General features: G+C 44.3%; 1 protein-coding gene across 1 annotated transcript in view; it reads left to right on the top strand.

Annotated features, from left to right (window-relative positions):
* LOC135537105 (IQ motif and SEC7 domain-containing protein 3-like) overlaps positions 1 to 10,000 on the top strand; it is a 117,203-nt gene that overhangs the window by 50,395 nt on the left and 56,808 nt on the right.

Here is a 10,000-nt window from a genome sequence, read left to right as displayed (position 1 = left end):
AGACCTCCCCCCAAAGATAAACCCTATTGGAGCAGTGGTTAGTGTATGGAGACCTCCCCCCTGAGATAAACCCTATTGGAGCAGTGGTTAGTGAGTGGAGACCTCCCCCAAAGATAAACCCTATTGGAGCAGTGGTTAGTGAGTGGAGACCTCCCCCCCAAGATAAACCCTATTGGAGCAGTGGTTAGTGAGTGGAGACTCCCCCAAGATAAACCCTATTGGAGCAATGGTTAGTGAGTGGACACCTCCCCCTCAAGATAAACCCTATTGGAGCAGTGATTAGTGAGTGGAGACCTCCCCCCCAAGATAAACCCAATTGGAGCAGTGGTTAGTGAGTGGAGACCTCCCCCCCAAGATAAACCCTATTGGAGTAGTGGTTAGTGACTGGAGACCTCCCCCCCAAGATAAACCCTATTGGAGCAGTGGTTAGTGAGTGGAGACCTCCCCACAAGATAAACCCTATTGGAGTAGTGGTTATTGAGTGGAGACCTCCCCCCCAAGATAAACCCTATTGGAGCAGTGGTTAGTGAGTGGAGACCTCCCCCCCAAGATAAACCCTATTGGAGCAGTGGTTAGTGAGTGGAGACCTCACCACAAGATAAACCCTATTGGAGTAGTGGTTATTGAGTGGAGACCTCCCCCCCAAGATAAACCCTATTGGAGTAGTGGTTAGTGAGTGGAGACCTCCCCCCCAAGATAAACCCTATTGGAGCAGTGGTTAGTGAGTGGAGACCTCCCCCCCAAGATAAACCCTATTGGAGCAGTGGTTAGTGAGTGGAGACCTCCCCCAAGATAAACCCTATTGGAGCAGTGGTTAGTGAGTGGAGACCTCCCCCCCAAGATAAACCATATTGGGGCAGTGGTTAGTGAGTGGAGACCTCCCCCTCAAGATAAACCCTATTGGAGCAGTGGTTAGTGAGTGGAGACCTCCCCCTCAAGATAAACCCTATTGGAGTAGTGGTTAGTGAGTGGAGACCTCCCCCACAAGATACACCCTATTGGAGCAGTGGTTAGTGAGTGGAGACCTCCCCCACAAGATAAACCCTATTGGAGCAGTGGTTAGTGAGTGGAGACCTCCCCACAAGATAAACCCTATTGGAGCAGTGGTTAGTGAGTGGAGACCCTATTGGAGCAGTGGTTAGTGAGTGGAGACCTCCCCCACAAGATAAACCATATTGGGGCAGTGGTTAGTGAGTGGAGACCTCCCCCACAAGATAAACCATATTGGGGCAGTGGTTAGTGAGTGGAGTCCCCCCCCCCCAAGATAAACCCTATTGGAGCAGTGGTTAGTGAGTAGAGACCTCCCCCCCAAGATAAACCCTATTGGAGCAGTGGTTAGTGAGTGGAGACCCCCCCCAAGATAAACCCTATTGGAGCAGTGGTTAGTGAGTGGAGACCTCCCCCACAAGATAAACCCTATTGGACCAGTGGTCATCATTCCCACGGTGAATGGCTAGGTTCGCTATGCTATGAAACCACACACTATTACAGAGACTCTGATATTACCGGCCGCAATTTATACTGTGAAACAATGTGTGGGGAGGCAGAGGCCCAAAAACTCACATCAATACCTTTGTCAGATAGCGCTGTCAAACAAATAATTGATGCTATTGCTAGCAATCAAGAGCAAACTGACTGAACCACTCAAAAACTCCCCAGCTTATGCTCTTCAAATGGATTTTAGATGTGAGGCCCCGACTTTTGTTCGCTATACATGTCGGGGGGCACAGGGGAAGTTCAGTGTGCTGCGTGGCTATTTTGACGAAAAACTGATTCCATGGGATCTACTGGTGGGCTTTTGCACAGACGGGGCTCCATCTTTGGTGGGACGGCGGGCAGGCCTCTGCACTCTAGTTCGGAAGGCCTCTGCAGGCCTCTGCACTCTAGTCTCCCTCTGCCATATGGACGTATTGTATGATACACCGAGAACAACTGGCAGCAAAAGAGCTGAGCACAGAACTCTGAGATATATTGCAGCAGTTCACTTCAATTGGAAGATATACTGAACCAAAATATAAACGCAACATGCAACAATTTCACAGATTTTACTGAGTTACAGTTTATATAAGGAAATCAGTCAATTGAAATAAATGAATTAGGCCCTAATCTATGGATTTCACATGACCAGGCAGGGGCGCAGGCATGGTGGACCCAATGGGGAGCCAAGCCCAGCCAATAAGAATTATTTTTCTCCACAAAAAGACTTCATTACCAACAGAAATTACAGGGACGTAAACACATTTCTACACAACATTTGAGAGAAATAAGATTTTTGTGCATATGAAACATAGGACCATCACTTTACATGTTAAGTTTATATTTTTGTTCAGTGTACATCAAACCACATCACTGGGCGCACACTTGTTCGCAAAACTATGTGGAGATATGGGATCAGAGAATAGCTATGTTCTATTTTACACCGAGGTTTGATGGTTATCGAGGGGGAGTGTTGGAAATATGTTTTGCATTGAGAGAGGACTTGACTTTCTGTGTAATGAAAATAATAAATGTGTCTCCCTGCCAATGTAACAGACATACAGTATTTGGGAAACTGAACAAATGGAACAGAAGCATATAGAGGAAATACAAAAAGTGACAAATCAGTGTCACGCCCTGACCATAGAGAGCTGTTTATTCTCTATGTTGGTTGGGTCGGGGTGTGATTTAGGGTGGGTTATCTTAGGGGAATTGTATATCTATGTTGGCCTGATATGGTTCCCAATCAGAGGCAGCTGTTTATCTTTGTCTCTGATTGGGGATCATATTTAGGTAGCCATTTTCCCATTGTGCTTTGTGGAATCTCGTCTCGGTATAGTTGCCTGTGAGCACTTCTCTGAGCTTCACGGTTCGTTTGTTCGCGTTATTGTTTTTGTTATTTGAGTTTTCTCTTCCTAAAAAAAAGGATGGAAACATACCACGCTGCATTTTGGTCCACCCCTTATGACGATCGTGACAATCAGTGGATTCAGAGGAAATAATTCTTATTGGAGAGAGAGTCTTTCAAAAGCGAACCATTCCCACTTCCCTCGGCTATGCATGTTTCTAACAGAACACAGCATCAGTAAGTGTCCCACACCAGTGATGACTGCTCACCAACCAATGCTTGGAAGAGCACTTTGGGACCGACTTCCCAATCCTTTTGACTGTGATCCTGGCTCAGTTGACATGCCAGTAAGTGAAATCGAACAGCTGATCGAGCTGTAATGTGACTGAATGCTACAGACAACGCATTCACAGATCACTACAGAGGAGTTCTGGTTCCTGGCTCAATGGGAACACCCTGCTGTCTGCCTCAGGGCATTACAACTCAATGTACCCTTCGCCAGCTCATATCTGTGTGAAGCTGGATTCAGTGCTTTTGTCTGCATTCAAACCAAATATCGATCCAGGTTGGATGTGACAGCAGAGATGAGGTGCGCTCTGTCGACCACGCCTCCTGACTTTGAGAAGCTCCGATGCTACATGCATTAAGCCACACCCATCTCATTAGTGTTGGTGAGATAAGAGACATTATGTCAGACTAATTTGACTGTCATTGACCCACATTAAATGTAAGTGATGGTGAGTTGAGAAGACAATCAGAAATACTGTTGGAATGTTTTTCAATTGACTGCCAAAGCCCCAAATAAGAAAGTAAACATTGGCTGCTAATAAAATATTTTGGTGGTGAGAGTTTTGAGATATAACACATGGGGTGTGACACTGTCCCTGTTTGCAGTTGATTATGTGATATGACATGCTATTCTATACAATAATTTATCTGTCATTAATATCACTGTAACGGTTTTCTTGAGGTGAAGGAGAGGCGGACCAAAACGCAGCGTGGTGGTTATTCATGTTTAATATATAAATACACTATACATGAATAAACTAACAAAACAAGAAACGTGAAAACTCAAACCGGCCCTATCTGGTGCAAACACAGAGACAGGAACAATCACCCACAAACATACAGTGAAACCCAGGCTACCTAAGTATGATTCTCAATCAGAGACAACTAATGACACCTGCCTCTGATTGAGAACCATACTCGGCCGAAACATAGAAATACCCAAATCATAGAAAAACAAACATAGACTGCCCACCCCAATTCACGCCCTGACCATACTAAATAATGACAAAACAAAGGAAATAAAGGTCAGAACGTGACAATCACCTGATTTAGCTAATCATGTAAATGTAATTAACTAGAGAGTCGGGGCACCACAAAATAATATTTATAGAGCTGTTATCTTCCGAATAAACTTTTAAAGACCTAGTAATATTTTACATCCATAGCAGTCAACATTAATCTTCATCTTACTTCAGTCTCATCTGAAAGTTGTAAATTCTTGGTTATCTGCAAGAACCCTGGTTAACAATTTGAATCAGCAATACAAAATTAGGTATTTAGTAAATCAATAATTAAACCCAACTAATCACACAGAATTCACATACACACAATGAATTATAACTTTCATAAATGACGTCATAAAGGAAAACGTCCCTCGCGGGCGAAACAGATATGACAGCTTGTTACACAAAGGAAAAGGGCTGGGTTTGAGTGAAAGAGCGGGAGACTGAGGAACAAAGGAAAAGGGGCTGGGTTGAGTGAAAGAGCGGGAGACTGAGGAACAAAGGAAAAGGGGCTGGGTTGAGTGAAAGAGCGGGAGACTGAGGAACAAAGGAAAAGGGGCTGGGTTGAGTGAAAGAGCGGGAGACTGAGGAACAAAGGAAAAGGGGCTGGGTTGAGTGAAAGAGCGGGAGACTGAGGAACAAAGGAAAAGGGGCTGGGTTGAGTGAAAGAGCGGGAGACTGAGGAACAAAGGAAAAGGGGCTGGGTTGAGTGAAAGAGCGGGAGACTGAGGAACAAAGGAAAAGGGGCTGGGTTGAGTGAAAGAGCGGGAGACTGAGGAACAAAGGAAAAGGGGCTGGGTTGAGTGAAAGAGCGGGAGACTGAGGAACAAAGGAAAAAAGCTGTGCTATAGTAAATACAGTATCATATGCACTCTAAATTACTGCCCATTTGGAAAAGGAAAATGCAATAAAAATTTACTCTGAGCTGCGCTTCAGTAGGTTGGTGGGAGATGGAAGGCGGTGTTGCCAGACCGAGTCCTCTGTCCTTTGAAGAATGTCTCTGGTTGTCAATTGGATGCGTTGTAGTAACGTCGCTGTGTGATAGACGGGATACTGTCTGTTCCTTCCGAACCTGCGTTTGCAGCTGCGGTCGCTAACTCAACAGCTAGGAGGTATCACTTCTATAGTGAATACGAGTTCAAAAGTTCACACCATTCGCAACCAAAGCTCATGCTGATGATGGCTTCGTTCTGTAGTTATTATTTGAACCATTCTGACATAGGACCGTCACCCTCATATCCTCGGAACAGGAAGTTATGTTGTCGTCAAGGGCTTATATAGGAAGGGAGAGGAGGGTGTGTTTGAAAAGTTTTATAGCCCATGTCCCTTCACAGGGGAGGGCCACTGATTGAGCAGCCCTATCTTATGAAAACCCAAATGTCACATTTTAGAAGCTAAAATCACATTTCATCCCATCACAAATCATTTCATATTCAAATATTTAAATTGAACAACAATTCCATGTGAATCCAATAACTCTGTTGTGTAGACTTTCCACTGTAGAGTTTATGTCATCGTATCATTGATGAGAATGTCTCAGATGACAACCGAACTGACATCATATTCATTAAGTACCATCGCATATGTTCAATTGTTCGGATTACCAGAATATAGTTAATTTCCCCCCACCTACTGATGTTCCCAGAATCTCTATGTTAACAAAGGGTTTTGCAAATGTAACCTTAGTAGGGTAGAGAGAGGAAAAAGGGGGGAAGAGGTATTTATGACTGTCATAAACCAACCCCTCAGGCCAACGTCATGACAATAGGTATTGTAACAGTCATAATGAGAGAGGTTAGCACATAGACAGTTGACTACACTGGTATTGTAACAGTCACAGTGAGAGAGGTTAGCACATAGACAGTTGACTACACTGGTATTGTAACAGTCATAATGAGAGAGGTTAACACAGACAGTTGACTACACTGGTATTGTAACAGTCATAATGAGAGAGGTTAACACATAGACAGTTGACTACACTGGTATTGTAACAGTCATAATGAGAGAGGTTAGCACATAGACAGTTGACTACACTGGTATTGTAACAGTCACAGTGAGAGAGGTTAGCACATAGACAGTTGACTACACTGGTATTGTAACAGTCATAGTGAGAGAGGTTAGCATATAGACAGTTGACTACACTGGTATTGTAACAGTCACAGTGAGAGAGGTTAGCATATAGACAGTTGACTACACTGGTATTGTAACAGTCATAATGAGAGAGGTTAGCATATAGACAGTTGACTACACTGGTATTGTAACAGTCATAATGAGAGAGGTTAGCATATAGACAGTTGACTACACTGGTATTGTAACAGTCATAGTGAGAGAGGTTAGCATATAGACAGTTGACTACACTGGTATTGTAACAGTCATAGTGAGAGAGGTTAGCATATAGACAGTTGACTACACTGGTATTGTAACAGTCATAATGAGAGAGGTTAGCACATAGACAGTTGACTACACTGGTATTGTAACAGTCATAGTGAGAGAGGTTAACACATAGACAGTTGACTACACTGGTATTGTAACAGTCACAGTGAGAGAGGTTAGCACATAGACAGTTGACTACACTGGTATTGTAACAGTCATAGTGAGAGAGGTTAGCATATAGACAGTTGACTACACTGGTATTGTAACAGTCATAATGAGAGAGGTTAGCACATAGACAGTTGACTACACTGGTATTGTAACAGTCATAGTGAGAGAGGTTAACACATAGACAGTTGACTACACTGGTATTGTAACAGTCATAGTGAGAGAGGTTAGCACATAGACAGTTGACTACACTGGTATTGTAACAGTCATAGTGAGAGAGGTTAACACATAGACAGTTGACTACACTGGTATTGTAACAGTCATAGTGAGAGAGGTTAGCACATAGACAGTTGACTACACTGGTACTGTAACAGTCATAGTGAGAGAGGTTAACACAGACAGTTGACTACACTGGTATTGTAACAGTCATAGTGAGAGAGGTTAACACATAGACAGTTGACTACACTGGTATTGTAACAGTCATAGTGAGAGAGGTTAACACATAGACAGTTGACTACACTGGTATTGTAACAGTCACAGTGAGAGAGGTTAACACAGACAGTTGACTACACTGGTACTGTAACAGTCATAATGAGAGAGGTTGACACAGACAGTTGACTCCACTGGTATTGTAACAGTCATAGTGAGAGAGGTTAACACAGACAGTTGACTACACTGGTATTGTAACAGTCATAGTGAGAGAGGTTAACACATAGACAGTTGACTACACTGGTATTGTAACAGTCATAGTGAGAGAGGTTAACACATAGACAGTTGACTACACTGGTATTGTAACAGTCACAGTGAGAGAGGTTAACACAGACAGTTGACTACACTGGTATTGTAACAGTCATAGTGAGAGAGGTTAACACAGACAGTTGACTACACTGGTATTGTAACAGTCATAGTGAGAGAGGTTAACACATAGACAGTTGACTACACTGGTATTGTAACAGTCATAGTGAGAGAGGTTAACACATAGACAGTTGACTACACTGGTATTGTAACAGTCACAGTGAGAGAGGTTAGCACATAGACAGTTGACTACACTGGTACTGTAACAGTCATAGTGAGAGAGGTTAACACATAGACAGTTGACTCCACTGGTACTGTAACAGTCATAGTGAGAGAGGTTAACACATAGACAGTTGACTACACTGGTATTGTAACAGTCATAATGAGAGAGGTTAACACATAGACAGTTGACTACACTGGTATTGTAACAGTCACAGTGAGAGAGGTTAACACATAGACAGTTGACTACACTGGTATTGTAACAGTCATAATGAGAGAGGTTAACACAGACAGTTGACTACACTGGTACTGTAACAGTCACAGTGAGAGAGGTTAACACAGACAGTTGACTCCACTGGTATTGTAACAGTCATAGTGAGAGAGGTTAACACAGACAAAGGGAGTATTAACAATAGGACCATAGCCTCGAGACATTCGGACAATCCTCCTGAGCTGTCATGTGATGTTCTGCTATAATTCTCCTGGATGCCTTTCACTCATATGACTGTGTGGGAGAAAAGAGGATGCTCGCGCCACTCTGTCTGTGTGTCTGTCTGTCTGTCTGTGTGTCTGTCTGTGTGTCTGTCTGTGTGTCTGTCTGTCTGTCTGTCTGTCTGTCTGTCTGTCTGTCTGTCTGTCTGTCTGTCTGTCTGTCTGTGTGTGTGTGTCTATGTGTGTGTGTTTCTCAGTGCCTGTGACGCTGCTAGCTCAATCTTTTAATTAAATCTACACCAACAGCCAAGCTCAAATATACCCCGTCTCAACCCTGAAGTGATGCGTTATAATTTAGGGGTGTGTATATGTGTATATATGTGTGTCTGTCTGCCTGCCTGCTTGCCTGACTGCCTGCTTGTCTGTTGGTTCTGTGTGCATGTCTGTGTGAGTGATACTTTTCACCGTAAAGGCATCATATAAAAACAGCAACAAACAGTGCGATGGTAGCCTACAAAGACCACCCCAAGGCCGGTCAGAGATAGTGGATACTGCCAGATATGGGACAATCTACAAATGTGGTGGCTTTTGGGCAGGGCATTTTAGAAAAACTCTAATTCATTTCTCCAGACCAATGTTCCATTAAGAGTGCAGATTACAGTGACAGATGAAGTTCTTAACAGCTGATCATTGGGCGACTGCTCTCAGTGCTGTGACAGGCTACATTCTATTGTGAACATCCATCACAGTTCCAACTTAGATAAACAACTCTATTGCACCAGGAGAAGCTGATGCTGCATGCATTCTATCACATGCACACACACACACACACACACACACACACACACACACACACACACACACACACACACACACACACACACACACACACACACACACACACACACACACACACACACACACACACACACACACACACACACACACCACACCACACACACACATGCACGTCACATCTCATCACATGAGTCCTGAAATCTCTCTGAAATGCAGCTCTATTTCTCTCTTTGTCTCTGTTCCTTTATTCATTGGTCTTTCTCTCTGCAAGCATGCAGCCTGCCTTTCTCCTTTAACCTCAATCATTATCCACCCCCCCCTCTCTCTATCTTTCTTTCTCTTTCCCTCTCCCTCTCTTTTTTCCCTCTTTCTCTCCCTGTCTCTCTTTAAAGTCAACATATTCTATTTTGTCAAAGTGTTGACCTGATCCTCAAACCACTGAACAATGTGTTATCTAAGGGTACGACCCCACTAGTCCAGGACCCTTAACTCCTCTAAGGGTACGACCCCACTAGTCCAGGACCCTTAACTCCTCTAAGGGTACGACCCCACTAGTCCAGGACCCTTAACTCCTCTAAGGGTACGACCCCACTAGTCCAGGACCCTTAACTCCTCTAAGGGTACGACCCCACTAGTCCAGGACCCTTAACTCCTCTAAGGGTACGACCCCACTAGTCCAGGACCCTTAACTCCTCTAAGGGTACGACCCCACTAGTCCAGGACCCTTCACTCCTCTAAGGGTACGACCCCACTAGTCCAGGACCCTTAACTCCTCTAAGGGTACGACCCCACTAGTCCAGGACCCTTCACTCCTCTAAGGGTATGACCCCACTAGTCCAGGACCCTTCACTCCTCTAAGGGTACGACCCCACTAGTCCAGGACCCTTAACTCCTCTAAGGGTATGACCCCACTAGTCCAGGACCCTTAACTCCTCTAAGGGTATGACCCCACTAGTCCAGGACCCTTCACTCCTCTAAGGGTACGACCCCACTAGTCCAGGACCCTTCACTCCTCTAAGGGTACGACCCCACTAGTCCAGGACCCTTCACTCCTCTAAGGGTACGACCCCACTAGTCCAGGACCCTTAACTCCTCTAAGGGT

The sequence above is a fragment of the Oncorhynchus masou genome, unplaced genomic scaffold (genome assembly GCF_036934945.1).
Source record: "Oncorhynchus masou masou isolate Uvic2021 unplaced genomic scaffold, UVic_Omas_1.1 unplaced_scaffold_711, whole genome shotgun sequence".
Lineage (NCBI taxonomy): Eukaryota > Metazoa > Chordata > Actinopteri > Salmoniformes > Salmonidae > Oncorhynchus > Oncorhynchus masou.
Note: the sequence above shows the minus strand (reverse complement) of the source record. Positions and strands in the feature narration are given on the sequence as shown.